Raw genomic sequence first — 16,404 nt, forward strand, 5'->3', positions numbered from 1 at the left:
GAGTATTGCTATAGTGAAAGTAATTAGACTTTAGTTTTCAACTATCCTATTTGTAAATGTATTTAAAGTTCTTTTATTAGGAACTAATTAAATATTTCTTTAATGGTTCAACTAATTGCTTCATGAGCATTATTTTACTATGTTTGTTTAGGATATAGAGAGTTAAAAGCATTAACAGATAATAGAACCTTAAGGGGACTAATGATGTAAACTAATTGGGGTTCTTATTTTCAGATTTAATACATGTTAATATGCAGCATTTAGGCACAGGGCATGTTTTGTTTTAAACATGCCTTGGGATGTTTAAAAGGTCAATTTAAATTTGCACATACTCATCAACTTGGAAAGTCTTACCACTTAAGGGACAATATATACCATATTTAAAACTTTTAAAAAAGTGTTTAGAAAGCTGTTCGGAACTTTTAGGTCAACATTTCCACATTTGCAGAAATAGTCTATGGGTTTGAATGTAAATTGAGGAACTTACTGTGTTTATAAATAAGGGTGAGATTATGTTTACTGATGATAAAAGAAAACTAATACCAGTTTTGACTAAGCATTTGTTTTGGGAGATGTTTTCATGTGTGAATCTCTGATTAGAATTTCTTTTTCTTTTTTTTTTTTTTTGATACTGGGGATTGAACTTGGAACCTTGTGCTTGCGAGGCAGGCTCTGGAACCACTGAGCTAAATCCCCAGCCTAGGATTTCATTTTATAGAGGGCTACAGATGCATTCAGACTGAATCTTGAAAATGTCTTCTCTACTTTGTTGCTAAGAAGAGATCAGTGAAGGGTTTGGTAAACCTGAAAATTTAAAGCTTATTTTTCCATAGCTAAATGTTCACCTGGAATCAATGAGTAAGAGACAGATGTTGATTTTCAGTACTAGATTAATAACTGTATCTGCTCATAAGATTTGATTTTGCATGCACAAATACTTATAATGCCATTTATGTCTTTAATTTCAAGACCAAAATCAAAGTCTGCCTTTGGGATTTGGAATTTGTATTGAGTTTGGGGCTTGAAGTGTTCTTTATTATTTGTCATAACTTTTTTTTTTTTGGTACTGGGGATCGAATTCGGGACCTTGTGCTTTCGAGGCAGGTGGCGGCACCACTGAGCTAAATCCCCGGCCCCTTGTCATAACTCTTACACTTTGTTTTTTACCCCTTCATCCTCTAAGTATTTATGACTACTTCCCTTGTCACTAAATTTACTTATGTTTTAAAAGATATTAAAATGATCTATAAGACTGTGCAGTACACTCTTCCAAAGATTGAAGGAGGCCCGAGTGACTGCTCTAGTTGAAGGTTACCTTCGAAGTACATTTCACATTTGTAACAGGTTCTCTGAATACAACACCTGTCTATCTAAGGATACCTTTAAATGCTCGATTTGGTTTTGTAGTCTCTGGAGTAAATTTTAATTTCTTCACAATCTTTAATATTGTGTTTTAAAATTTTTTTAATTTATCTTTTAAAAATAATTAATTAATTAATTTGAGACAGGGTCTCGGTATGTAGTTCAGGCTGGCTTTGAACTTACTATGTATCCTAGTCTGGTCTTGAGCTCATAGCAGTCTTCCTGCCTCAGCTTCTCAAGTGCTGGGATTACAGGCCTGCACTACCACACTCTGCTGTTAGAGTCATTCTGCACAGGAACAAAGGTGACATGAAAACCACCTCTACTTCCTCATTCCTTCAATACCTGTAACCCAGCTATGTATTTTCTTGCCTTGGAACACTAAATCCTGAAGGTAAATAATCTGTCAATGTAGGGACAGAGTTGTCCTCACCCTTGCTGATCCATCTGGACAATCTGTAATTGCAGTTAAGATTTTCTGTTGCATTCCATGCTCATAATGAATGTTGTTCCTCTTATACAGCTATGGACAGGAGGATGAGACAGGCACAGTCTACTCAAATAAGATGTGCTGATCTCTTTATGAAGACACACGTGATAGGCATAAAATTCAGAGACACTTTCAAAATATCATGTGAGATTTAATAATGAAGAAAAACAGTGCACACATCGTGGTATGGCTTCCACTGACATTTTGATTTAAACATTAAAGCAAAAATACATCTCTTATTAATGTTATACAGTGAAAAGACTAGGTGCCTTTAAGTTAAGGTGGACACAGTAATGACCCCAACTGCTGACTTTACTTCCTTTCAGATGAGGATGAGATACTTACAATGTTTTGATAGTTCTCTAGTAAATAGGGAAAAAAATCTAACCATTGAACTATGTAAAATTATAGTTGTTTCCTGGTTCATTTTTTAATAGCGAGAGGAGTCTTATGTTGGAGTGTATTTAAATTGTTCAAAATGGAACCATTATGTGTTCCACAGGACCTTCTAAAAAGAAATTGGAATTTGGAGCAGGGATAAAGGCACTATTACTTGGTATAGTGATATGAAGGCTGTTGTTGTTTGGTTGTCATGAACACAAATTAGTTTGGTGATAATGATGCAATAATGTAATAAGGGCCTAACCTCAGAGCCGCTTTCATTTTGCTTTGTTTCATTCTGCTTTGTTTCCTGAATGTTATCGTTATTAACTCCTGTTGTTTAAAATAGCATGTTTATACATATCTTTGCACACATATCCAGAATTACATCTGAAAGTTACATGTGTATCAGTGAAGGTAAATTCTTAGTTTTTTTTTCTTCAAGGAAATGGAAGGAACCGTATCACTTAGGGCTGTTAGAATGTAGACAGTAGAAACCTGATTCATGAATGGCTTCTCTATGAAAGTAACTCCAGAGTTTCAGACTTATCACTAAATTATATTCCTTTCTTAAGCAAAATATTACTGCTCTGCAGGATTCTGTAAACTAAGTTTCTTAAAATAAATTTATATTACATTAAGATAGTATCTAGGGTGCATTAATTATAGTGTAACAAAATTTCATGTATATGAAGGGAGAAAAGGGATAGGAGTAAGTTTGATAAACCTTGGACCAGACTTTTCTGATGGAAATACATTGTAACTCAGCAATGGAGAAAAAGACCTTTCTCTTTTTCAAATCTTACATAATGAAATGATAAAAAAATGGTTGTACTGTATTACTAGTAATTAAAAGTGGTCCTACTTTGTTTTGATGCTTAGATTCCATAGCCCCTTATGTTATTAAATATTAAGAAAAGCTTGCTGTACCTATAGTCTGAGGATTGTGCAAACTGTAATTTAGGCACATGTAGGGGAGAGGGAGATGTGCTGTCCTTGACTTCTGCCCCAGCTTGACCAGCCACCCCCTCCTCAGGCTTTTCCTGATGCCCAGAACTGTGATGTCCATGCTGTGGTTGAGAAAAATGAGAGATGAAGATGCAGAGTGGGCAGTAGTGGGAGAAGGATGAGCTTTGGAGCCAGCCATTCCCGGACTTGAACCCTGATCTATCCTTTAAGAGCCGGGGTGAATTGGGGCATTTTACTTCATTGTTCAGAGCCTCACCCCTCTCCTCCGTAGAATGGACACTGTGCACCCTCACAGGCTTTCCAAGGAAAGGCCAGGAGCACCGTGAAGCCATGTTTGTGCCACCTTGATCCTCATGGCAATTGGTGTGGTGCTACAACTTGACTTTGCCTTGTTGGAACCCATTACTTTAGCAAAGACTGGGGAGAAGTGACCGGGCTCTCATATTGCTCATACATCTGTCTGTGGCCCTTGCCAGAATCAGAGGCCTTCCTATAAGGAGAGACATTAAAATGCAGAAAAATTCCCCTGACCAGGTAAAGTTTGGCAGAGCTGTTTGTTATACTCTTAAAGATTCATGAGCCTAAGAAGTCTTGATGAAATTTATTTAACTTTCTCCAACCCAATCACAAACTTACACAAAAACAGAATCTTTATTTGGCGTGATAACCTACAAACTATTTATTTATTGAAATAAAAAACGATGTTTCAAAACTTGTTACATGCCTTAAACACTGCCATAGGCTACCACAGGGAAATCTGAGGGAGGAAGAGAGATGAGTAAAGAGATTGCAATGAAGATTTCATATAATCATATAACAAAGAACATTTTGAACTTAGTAAATCAGTGTATGCCCTTTGGGTGAGAGTGAAAGCTATTTCAGGTCAGGTAGTCAGAAAAAGCCTTTCAAAAAGGTGATATTTGGCTGAATTCTGGATTAGGGAAGTGAACTGGCCTTTCAAAAATTTTGGAGGGTAAAACCTGGTAGGCAGAAAGAAAAACAACAAAGGAATTAGTGTTCTGTGGAATGCCCTTTGAGAAAAGACGTTATAATAAGGGCAAAGAGTATATGTGCAGGCGGGAATATTTCCTAGTCAAATTCTAGTATACATAATATAAAATAAGTCTCTACTGAGCATTGTGTGCTGGAATGCAAGCAGCATGTTGTCATGCTTGAGGCTAAGTCAGATTGCCTAAATTCAAATCCCAGATCTGCCACTTACTTGTTCTTAACCTTGGGCAAGTCATTTAACTTTCATGTCTGAACACTAGGCACATTAATAGTGCCTCTTTCACTGGATTGTTCATACATATATGCAACCTTCTTAGAACAGTACCAGGAACTCAGGGCATTGTTAAAATAGATGATGATGGTAAAGATGGTGATAGTGGGAGTGGTGATGATCCTGTCATAGTTGTTGTCAATATTATGGTTGTCTTCACTGCAATCTTATAGTTAGTGCCATGGTCCAGACTGGTTGCCTGAATATCCTTCTGCCCTCTCCTAATATGGTCCAGGCTTGCCAAGAAGAGTCCTTTGTGTAGGCCCTATCTTTACTCAAAAAAAAGAAATTAAAATTTACTTCAACTATTTTCGGCCCATTAACTTTATTCAATCCCCCCTTCTCCTCCAAAAAAAGTTTCTTGAGGATTTCTGTTTGTCTTCTAGTTTGGGTGCGTGGGTAGCAGAAATAATAGAGTCGAGAATAGGGTGGAACAAAACAGAATCTGCAATGCATCACTTGCTGGAAAGATTAGATTAGATGGAAGCCATGGATATGTAATAATGTTAGTGTATGGAACCAGTGACCCTAAGGCACTTAAAAATTACTGTGTTCTGGGCCAGGGATTTAGCTCAGTGGTTTCACTGCCTGCTGAGCAAGCGCAAGGACCCAAGTTCAATCCCTGGTACCAAAAAAAAAAAAAAATTACTGTGTTCTTTCTGAACTAACGAAAGTTAAAATTTACCTGGAACAGTTTTAACAGTTTTGACTTCTAGTTCTTAGAAAATTGTTAATCCATATAGAGAATAGGAAAAGTCTCAGTTGCTGCAAATGTTCATAACCTGAAGAACCCATTCCCTAACCATTTTAAATAAATGACAGATTTTATAAAATTAAAGAAATTACTAAAATTGTTTGTGCATAGAAGAAACCATTTAGTGAACCAATTATACAGCTAGCTTCTGTGGCAGCCCTTTGGAATTAATCTAATTGTATTCTGTTGAAAATCATTCACCTTTTGCACTTGACAGTTTTATGCCAAGAGAAGGAAAATGTCAGGTCTTTTTATTATAGAGAACTCTTTTATCCTCATGACTGTTTAAAGCAGAAAGAAAACTACTTGGATTAATTTGTTTAGAACTATTTTCAGTTATCTGGATATGTCATGTTCTGCCATGTTCTAAGACCCCTTTTAGCTTAGATGTTGTATATTCTGCTTTTCAAAAGTAGAAAAAATAGGGGCCGGGGATTTAGCTCAGTGGTTCCCCTGCCTGCCTTGTAAGCTCAAGGTCCCGAGTTCTATCCCCAGTACCAAAAAAACCCCCCAAAAAGTAGAAAAAAATGAATATCTCATTTGACATGCTATTTTATTCTAAGGAAGCCTAATTAGCACACTGACACCTAACATGTAGAAAGGCTGGCAACCTTCTATATATTATTTTAAGATACCATGTGCAAAACCATGTTATTTTGGTTATTTGAATAGCACATATTTTACACAGCTTGCCTAATAGCAGTTTTATTTGTCTTTTTAAAAAAAATGCCCTTTTTTTTCTTTAGGATATGCTAAAGAGTGGGCATGAATGAGTTCTTGTAATGAATGTTCCGGCAAATGTATTTTGTGGGATGCAGTTTTTTTTTCCATTTTTTAGTACAAAGATTCTATAATCCTGAAATTCTATATTATAGATTGTTATGTATTGCTTTTTGAGTGAGACAAAATAAATATTCTGCATTAAAAAAGGATTAAAGTAGCATTTCTCAAATACCATTTTTGGACCTCAGCTTAAAATAGATTTATCACAGAAAAGCTCAAGAGAAAGGAAAGAACATTTATGGAACAGATACTATGTTCTAGGGATTATATATTAGGTGTTTTCATAAAGGTATTTAATTCTCTCAAGTCTTCAGGATTTGTCATATTATCCATCACATGTAAATTTGTTCATACTAAATTATAATGTTGCCTAATGATTTTGTAAATGATTGTTTTCTGATTTAAACATTGTGAAGTTCAGAGCCAGTGTTCTTACCTACATTTTGCAATTATATGGGACCTTTTACAGTGGATTTTGTGATTTTTTTTCCTAATTTTTCTTCCTTCATTTTCTTTTCAGGCTGGAATTTAAAAATTTGTATTTTGACCATATTTTTTTAGGTATGCTCCCACATAGCTTTTTAAATATAATGTGGAGTTATTAAATTAATTAAATAAAGCTTGACCAAAGACTCACAGGTAGGAAACAGAAGAACCAGATATAAACCTAAACGCAGATAAAATGAATTTCCGAGTACTGGTTGTGCATGGCCATTGTACCTTGCTGACTTATGAAATAAAGATGAAAATAAAGAAATTTAATTGTTTTGAAAGGGTTCACATATAGTCTATTTTGAGCAAAGAGAACTAGGTTATATGCTATTTCTAGATTGAGCCAAACCAGTAAGTCATTTTTGGTCTATAGAATTCAATTCAAAATTGTATTAGCATTAGTTGAAGATACCAACTCATTTAGAGCAGATGTCCAACAGGTGACATCACAGAGGACTTCTTAGAAAAAGCATCATTTTTCTGGTAATTGTTGATAGTGTTCTCTAATCTTAAGTGCCTTGATTGTGCTTTATAACCAGGTTACCTAGAACCCACAAACATCTTTTTATTAACCCTCATCAGGATGCCATTTTGTGGCCTTTCTTTCATGGAAAGGTAGAGAATGTTTGTATCTCTTAGTACTTTTTGAAGTTGGAGAAAAGTGACAGTCATTGTAAATGGATGCCTGGCTCTTATATTTCTGATTAAAGAAATCTTTCCAAAAGAAAACACAGAAGATCTTATCTTTATGAATTATTAGGAAGTATGAATTCTCTTTAAGAAACTTTTTATTAGTACGTTTGTGATACATAATGATTACATTCATCATAGGGAGTTGGTACATGCACATTTCAAATCTTAAACCTTTTTACTTCTCCTTCCCCTTCCTTCCCTCCCTTCCCTCCCTTCTCCCTCCATTTCTAGATCCCGTCCCATCTGTAAAAGGCCTATCTCCTGTTTGGTCTGTCTTTCATTTTGCTCTTTAAATTATTTATACTTTGGGTTTCTCATAAAAGGAGGGTGGAGGGAAGGGGGGAAAGAATTGAGATGTTTTATGTCATGTACCAATTCTCTACAATGAATGTAATCATTATGTACTGTAAACATGTACAAATAAAAGTTCAAAATTTAAAAAAATAATACACCACAAAAGAAGAAACATATATTGTTTAACCCCTGTGTCTCAATTATTTCACTTAGCAATATGTTCTCAAGGTGCATCCATTTTCCTACAAATGACTCAAATTTATCCTTCTTTATGACTAGGTAGTACTTGATGGTGTATATATGCCACATTTTCTTTATTAATTCTTCTGTGGATGGGTATATATAGGTCATTTTGAAGATTTAGCTGTTGTGAATTCTGATGCTATAAATATGGTCATGCATGTATTGCTGCATATGATGTCTTTCAGTTCTTGTGGGAAAATATCCAAAAAGGGTATAGATGGATCAAATGGTTTTTTTGTTTTTGGTACCAGGGATTGAACTCGGGTCCTTGTGCTTGTGCAGCAGGCGGCAAAACCACTGAGCTAAATCCCCAGCCCTCAAATGGAATTTTTAATTTTAGTATTTTGAGGAATCTTCATACTGATTTCCATATTGGTTATACTAGTTTACATTCCCACCAACAATGTACAAGGGTTCTCTTTTTCCATGGCCTTACCAGCATTTTTTGTTTTTTGAGTTCTTGATTATAGCTATTCTTTCTGGAGTAAGATGGAATCTCAGTATTGGTTTGATTTGCATTTCTTTAATGGCTGCAGGTGCTGAACATTTTGTCATGTACTCACTGGCCATTTGTATTATTTCTTAGAAATGTCTGTTCATTCCTGTTGCCCATTTTTTGATTGTGTCTTTTATGTTTGAGAGTTTAATTATTTTTTATTTCTTCATATATTCTAGATATTCTGTCTGAGGAGTAGCTAGCAATTTTTTTCTCATTCTTTAGGTTATCTCTTCTGTTGCTTCCTTTGCAGTGAAGAAATTTTAAAATTTAATGTAATCCATTTATTGAATCTGCATGTTATATTTCTTATGCAGTCAGGGTTCGATTCAAAGTGTTGTTCCCTTCTGTAACATCAAGAGTTTTACCCGTTTTATCTTGTAGCACGTTAAGTGTTTCTGTTTTAATATCTAGATCTTTGATCCATTTTGAGTTTATTTCAGTACAAGATGAGAAGTATGGGTCTAGATTCAATCTTATGCATATGGATAACCAATTTTCTTAGCACTGTTTGCTAAAAGAGTCATGCTTTTCTCCAGTGCATGTATTTGGCCCCTTTGTCAAAAATCAGGTGGCCAAATGTGCCTGAGGTTGTTTCTGCATCCTGTATTTTGTTCCATCAAGTCTCATGTCTTGTTTTTTGAGCCAGTATGATTTTTTAAAATCACTGTAGCTTTGTAATATAATTTGAAATCCAGAAATTGTTATGCCTCTTACTTTGCGCTTGTTGCCCAGGGTTGCTTTTGTTATTCTGGGTCTTTTCAGGTCCTGTATGAATTTAGAATTGTTTTCTTTCTGTTGTTGGTATTTTTATTGGAATTGCATTGATTCTATTTAGCAGCTTTGATAATATGGCCATTTGGACAATATTGGTTCTGCCTATCAAGGAACAGGGGATGTCCTCTTTGATTTCTTTTTCAAAATACTATAGTTTTTGTTGCAGAGGTCTTTCACATGGTTTGTTAAATTAATTTTTAAGTGTTTACTTTTTTGAGGCTATTTTGTTTTTTTTAAAGAATTTTATTGGTACATTTTAGGTATACAATATAGTGTCATTCATCATTGCAAATTTGCACGTTTACATAATCTCTCTTGGTTCTTATTTTTCCCCCGTTCCCCTGCCCTCCCTTCAACCCCTGCATTCCTCCCTATTTACAAAGACTTTGTTTCCATTTTTTGGTTTTTTCATATTAATTCCATTCCCTTCTTTCCTTTCCTCTCCCCCTCCTTTTCCCCTTCCCCTTTGGCCCTTTTCTTCCTATTTCACATTATCTATTATACCTTTTGGTCCTTATTTACACTTTCAGTTTCTCACACTAGAGAAACTATTTGGTATTTACACATGTGTGTCCTATTTATTTGACTTAAGAGTATCTCCTCAATGTGCATCTATTTAGCTATAAATGCCTCTAATTTCTCATTTTTTACAGCAGAGTAGTACTCCATTTTATTAAAAAATCATTATAGAAAAAAATCATTATAGAAAAAAATTTTTTTCTTTCTCCAGTCTCCAGGTGATGGGCAATTGGGTTGGTTCCAAGTTTTTTTTTTTCCAAGTTTTAATTATTACGAATTGTGCTGCTGTGAACATGAGTGCACATCTATCACTGTGGTATGATTCTTTTAATTCTTTGGAGAAGATACCCAGCTGGGGAATACCTGGGTCAAATGGGACCTCTAGTCCTAGTGCTTTGAGGTATCTCCATACTGATTTCCATAGTGGTTGCACCAGTCTACACTCCCACCAGCAGTGGAGCAGGGTTCCTCTTTCCCCACAGCCCTGCCAGCATTTGTTATTGGTTGATTTCTTGATAGCAGCCATTCTTTCTGGGGTGAGGTGGAATCTCAGCATTGTTTTCATTTGCATCTCTTGAATGACCAGTGATGTTGAACATATTTTCATGTTTATTTGCTATTTCTACTACTTTGTGTAAGAAATGTCTGTTCATTTCAGATGCCCATTTTTGGATAGGGTCTTTAAATTTGGGAGGTCTGATTTTTTTAAGTTCTTTATAGATTCAAGATAGTAGACCTTTGTTTGAGGAAGAGCAGGTGAAGATTTTTTCCCACATTGTGGGTTGTCTCTTCACACTGCTGGTGGTTTCTCTTGCTGTGCAGAAGCTTTTTTAGTAATGAGGATCAAACTCGTAAACTTGCACTTGCGAAGCAGGTGCCAGAACCACTGAGCTAAATCCCTGGCCCAGAAGCTTTTTAATAAGAAGAGATCCCACTTGTTGATTGTTTGTGCTCCTTCATGGGCAACTGAGGTTTTGTTAATAAAATCTTTTCCTGCACCAGTGTCTTCAAGAGTTCTACCTAACCTCTGTTCCAGCCAGTTCAGCATTTCTGTTTTAATATTTAGATCTTTAATCCACTTTGATTTTAGTTGAGTGCATGGTGACAGATATAGGTGTAGGTTTAATCTTTGGCAAGTTGAAACCCAATTTTTCCAGCACCATTTATTAAAGAGGCTTTCCTCCAGTGAGGGTGTTTGGCTCCTTTGTCGAAGATGAGGTGACTGAGTGTGACTAGAGTTGTTTCTGCATCTTCTAATCTGTTCCACTGGTCCACAGGTCTGTTTCTTTGCCAGTACCATGCTGTTTTTATCACAGTAGCTTTGTAGTATAGTCTCAAGTTGGGGATTGTGATACACCCTGCCATGTCTCTGTTGCCTAGGACTGCTTTTGCTATTCTAGGTCTCTTTTTGTTCCAAATGAATTTTTGGATTGTTTTCTCAAGGTCCGTGAAGTACGCTACTGGAATTTCAATTGGGATTGCATTGAATCTATATAGCAGTTTTGGAAGTATGGCCATTTTCACTATGTTAATCCTTCCTACCCAGAAGCAAGGGATGTCTTTTTATTTTCTGATATCATCTTCAATCTCTCTTTTCAGAGTGCTATAGTTTTTAAAGAAGAGGTCTTTGATTTCTTTTGTTCAGTTGATTCCTAGGTATTTCAGGTTTTTGGATGCTATTGTGAAAGGAATTGTTTGCCCTATTTCTCTCTCAGTGAGTTTGTTGTTCGTGTACAGAAAAGCTATTGATTTTTGTGTGTTGACCTTGTATCCAGCTACTTGACTGAGTTTGGTTATTAAGTCTAGAAGACTTTTGGTGGAGTTCTTGGGGTCTTCTATATAGGTCATCCTGCCATTTGCAAATAATGACAATTTGACTTCTTCATTTCTTATCTTTAATCCTTTTATTTCTTTCTCTTGTCTAATTGCCGTGGCTAATGTTTCCAAAACTGTATTGAACAAGAATGGTGATAGTGGACATCCTTGTCTTGTTCTTGATTTTGGTGTGAAGGATTCCAGTTTTTGACCATTTAGTATGATATTGGCTGTTGGTTTTTCATAGATGACTTTTATCAGATTGAGATAGAGACCATCTATTCCAATTTTTTGTTGGGTTTTTATCATAAACGCGTGTTGGATTTTGTCAAATGCTTTTTCTGCATCTCTGGAGATAATCATATGGATTTTGTCCTTAGGCCTATTGATATAGTGTATTACTTTGATTGATTGGTGTATGTTGAACCATCTCTGGATCCCTGGGATGAATCCCAGTTGGTCAGGGTGTATGATATTCTTGATGATCTTCTGCATTCTATTTGCCAGTATCTTATTAAGGAGTTTTGCATCTATGTTCATTAGTGAGATTGGCCTATAGTTCTCTTTTTCAGTAGGCTCTTTCTTTGCTTTAGGGTCAAGGTGATACTTGCTTCCAGGAATGAATTCAGAAGTATTGCTTCCCTTTCAATTTCTTTGAAGAGTTTAAACAGTAGTGGCAGTAGTTCCTCTCTAAATGTCTTGTAGAATTCAGCAGTGAAGCCATCAGGACCTGGGCTTGTCTTAGTTGGGAAGTTTTTAATTAAGTGTTCAATTTCATTGATTGATATTGGGTTGTTTAGAATTTTTAGATCTTCTTCATTCAACTTTGGCAATTCATATGTATCTAGGAATCTGTCTATTTCTTCTGTGTTTTCCATCTTATTGGCATATAGGTTCTCAAAGTAGGTATTGATGATCCTCTGAATTTCTGCTGGACCTCTTGTAATTTCATCCTTTTCCTTCCTAATTGTATGGATTTGGGCCCTTTCTTTCCTTTTTCTGATAAGGTTGGCTAAAGGTTTGTCAATTTTGTTTATTCTTTCAACAAACCATCTCTTGGCTTCATTGATTTTTTGTATCTTTCTCTTAGTTTCCATTGCATTGATTTCTCCTCTGATCTTTATAATTTCCTCCCTCATATGAGCTTTGAGTTTGTCCTGCTCTTCTTTTTCTAGAAGCTTGAGGTTCAGCATCACGTTTAATTGGGCTCACTCTGTTTACCTAATATGAATATTTACTGCTATGAATTTCCCTTGTAAGACTGCTTTCATTGTGTCCCATAGATTCCGATGTGTTGTATTGTCATTGTCATTTAATTGTAGGAACTGTCTGATTTCTTCTTTTATTTCCTCTGTGACCCATTGGTTCTTCAGAAGTTTGTTGTTCAATTTCCATGTGTTTATGAAATTCTTGTGGTTTCTTTTGCTATTGATCTCTAGTTTCATCGCACTATTGTCTGATAATATACAGGGGATAACTTGAACTCCTTTGCACTTACTTATACATGTTCTATGAGTGACTATGTGGTCTGTTTTGGAGAACGACCCATGTGTGGCTCCAAAAAATGTGTATTCTGATTTTGTGGGGTTTAACACTCTGTAAACACCTGTTAATGTTCAAGAGTTTGATTGAGTTCTATTATTTCATTACTTATTTTTTGTCTAGTTGATCTATCTGTGACAGTGGAGTATTGAAGTGCCCCGCTACTAATGTCTTAGTGCTTCTTTGATTTTTCATGTCCGTTAGTATTTGTTTTATATAGTTGGGCGCACAAGTGTTTGGTGCATATATATTTATGATTGTCATCTCTTCCTGTTGGATTGTTCCCTTTACAAGGATGTAATGTCCTTTTTTGTCTTTCTTAGTCAGTGTTGGTTTGAAATCCACTTGATCTGCAAAAAGGACAGCTACTCCTGCTTTTTTTCAGGTTCCTTTCTCATGGAGTATTATTTTCCACCCTTTAACTTTCAGTCTATGAGTTTCTTTTTGAATTAAGTGTGTTTCTTGTATGCAGCATATTGTTGGATCTTGCTTCTTGACCCATTCTGCCAGTCTTTTTCTTTTGATTGGTGAATTGAGACCATTAACATTGATGGTTATAACTGATACGTATTGACTTATCCTTGTCATGACTTTTTCTTTTTATTGGATTCTCCCTCTTTACATTTAACTTCTTGTTGTGCTCGATGGATTCATTCTGATGGGCTTCTTGGGGTTGTGATCCTCATCTTTTCTTAGGATATTGTCTAAAGTTTGGTATTTGGCAGGTTTGGTATTCATGAAGTTCCTAAGGTGCTCTTTGTCATGAAAGTATCTTATTTCTTCATCAATTTTGAAAGATAGTTTTGCAGGGTACATCAATCTGGGTTGGAGGCTTTCTTCCTTTAGGGCTTGAAATATGTCACTCCAAGCTCTTCTTGCCTTGAGGGTTTGTGTTGAGAAGTCTGCTGTGATTCTGATGGGCTTTCCTTTGTATGTGATTTGTTTCTTTTCTCTGGCTGCTTGTAGAATTTGTTCTTCTGTTGGGTTTCTGGAATCTTAACTATTATATGCCTAGGTGTAGATTTTTTTTTGATCAAGGCTAGCTGGAGTCCTATATGTCTCCCTTATCTGTATGTCAAGTTCTTTTCCCCTCCTTGGGAAGTTTTCTGCCATCACTTCTGTGAAGAGTTTTTTTATGTCATCTGCACGCTCTCCTATTTCTGCATTGACTCCGATCAGTCTTACGTTATTCTTCTTTGCACTGTCTAGCAGCTGTTGGATTGACTTATCATGGTCCCTTAGTATTTTAAAGAATTTTTTTTTTTCCTGGTCACTCTTTCTACTCTTCTATATCTGAAATTCTGTCCTCACATTGGCTCATTCTGCTGTTTAAACTTTCAGTGGAGTTTTTAATCTCCTGGAAAACTGTTTGCATCTGTTTTATGGATTCCATTTGTTTCCTATGTTGGGATTCCATCATGTTCCTCAGATCCTCTATTTTTTTATCTGTGTCCTCTCTAGTTTTCTTATTCATGTATTGCATTATGAGCACAGTCTCTGCTGTTATCTGAGAAATTATTTCTGATTTCCTTTTTTCCATATCCTCTTTTGTTGCCAGTTCAGGGAATCCAGGTGGTTGAGTATCAGAGTGTTCCATCTCATTTCCCTTTGGGGTTGCTTTAGGTGATCTGGAAATCTGGTTTTGAGATTTGTTTATATGTCTTCTCATTTCAACAGGGGTGGGCGGGGGTGCTGCTGGCTCCCATGTGGCTTACCTCCTGGGCATTGGGGGTGGTGGTATGGCGCCCCAGAAGCTTTTTGAAGGTATTTTGAATGAGATTTCGTGTTATTTCTTGTTGGGTTCATTGTTGGTGTATAGGAATGCTATGATTTTGTGCATTAATTTTATATCTTGCTACATGCTGAATTTCTATATTAGTTCTAGGAGTCTTTTGGTATAGTTTTTTTTTTTTCTTTTTGGTCTGCTATGTAAAGGATCATGTCATCTGTGAATAAGGATACTAAGACTTCTTCCTTTCCTTTTTTATTTCTTTCTTTTGCATGATTGGTCTGGCTAAAGTTTTTAGCACTGTATTAAATGGGAGAGGTCAGAGTAAGATACTGTTGTTGTTTTTTCCTGATTTTAGAGGAAAAGCTTGTAGTTTTCCCCCAGTGTGGTGCTGGCAGTGGATTTCTCATAAATGGCTTTTATCAGTTTAAGATAAGTTCCTTCTATAAGTGGTTTATTTATTTATGTATGTATTTATTTAGGTTTTTTTGAGGCAGGGTCTCCCTCTGTAGTTCAGGCTGGGCCTGAACTCACTATGTAGCCCATGCTGGCCTCGAACTCTGGGTGATTCTCCTGCTTCAGCCTCCCAAGTGCTGGGATCACAGTCATGCAACATCAAGCCTGGCTCCTTCTATAACTGCTTTTATCAGGGTTTGAAAATCATGAATTGATATTAGATTTTTATCAAAGGCATTTTCTGCATCCATTGAGATGAACATGTGGTTTTTGTTCTTGGGTTCTGTTTATGTGATGAATTATTTATTGATTTACATACATTGAACCATGCTTGCATCCCAGGATGAAGCAAACTTGGTCATGATGTATGATCTTTTTAATGATTTGTTGCCTTCTATTTGCTGGTGCTGATATCTTGTTGAGGAAGTTTTGCATCTTTACTCATTAAAGAGGTTGACCTGTAGTTTTCTTTTTTGTTAAGTCTTTGTACAGTGTTGGTATAAGGGTAATGCTACCTTTCAGGAATTAGTTTGGCAGTACGCCTTCCTTTTTAATTTCATTGAAGTTTGAGAAGTATTTGCATTAGATCTTCCCTGAAGTTCTGGTAAAATTTTGTGGAGAATTCATTGCGTCCTGGGCTTTTCTTTGTTGGTAAAGGTTTTTATTACTACCTCTATTTCATTGCCTGTTTTTGGTCCATTTGGAGTATTTTATCTTGGTTCAATTTTGGTAATTCATATGTGTCTAAGGATTTGTCCATGTCTTCTGGGTTCTCCAATTTATTGGAATATTAAGTTTTCAAAGTAGTTCCCTATAATCCTCTGGATTTGGGGAGTGTTGGTTGTGATTTCACCCTTTTTATTTGTAATGGCATTTATATGTGTTTTTTCTTTCCTTTTTTTGGTAAGATTGACTAATGGTTTATCAGTCTTGTTTATCCTTTCAAAATTCAACACTTGGATGCATTGATCCTTTTAATTTTTTTTTCGGTCTCAAGTTCAATAATTTCTGTTTTCATCTTTAGAAATTCTTTCATTCAGAGTGAAATTCCACATTGTATTTAGAGTTTACAATAGCTGTGAGCTTTTCTTGTGGCTAGTGCTGCTGGCCCAATTTGTTGTTTCTCCCCTGGGGCTGCACACCGTCTCTGGGTTTACCTGGTGTTTGCAGAGACACATCACACTCTCTAAGAGCCAGTGTTAGCATTCCATTTTGCTTTACCTTCAGTTTTTTCCATTACTTTCAGTTTTTTCCATTGCTATGCGATTTCTAGTTTTCCTGTTGGCTCTTCTTTTGATTCCTGAAGCTCTTCTTCTTCTTTTTTTCT

At 35.9% G+C, this 16,404-nt stretch overlaps 1 protein-coding gene and 1 pseudogene across 4 annotated transcripts in view; both read left to right on the top strand.

Moving 5' to 3' along the window:
* Positions 1–16,404, top strand: part of Galnt7 (polypeptide N-acetylgalactosaminyltransferase 7) — a 151,215-nt gene that overhangs the window by 25,252 nt on the left and 109,559 nt on the right. The window lies entirely within an intron of this gene.
* The window catches only part of LOC147826725 (SOSS complex subunit B2 pseudogene), a 66,019-nt pseudogene that overhangs the window by 23,863 nt on the left and 25,752 nt on the right, over positions 1–16,404 (top strand). The window contains exon 1 of the transcript XR_015453423.1: positions 1–16,404. This exon is cut by the window's left edge and continues 23,863 nt beyond it; it is cut by the window's right edge and continues 25,752 nt beyond it. The product of XR_015453423.1 is annotated as an SOSS complex subunit B2 pseudogene (transcript).

Source organism: Heterocephalus glaber, unplaced genomic scaffold (assembly GCF_053883595.1).
Source record: "Heterocephalus glaber isolate CG9 unplaced genomic scaffold, H.glaber_assembly_v1.0 deba00001461, whole genome shotgun sequence".
Classification (NCBI taxonomy): domain Eukaryota; kingdom Metazoa; phylum Chordata; class Mammalia; order Rodentia; family Bathyergidae; genus Heterocephalus; species Heterocephalus glaber.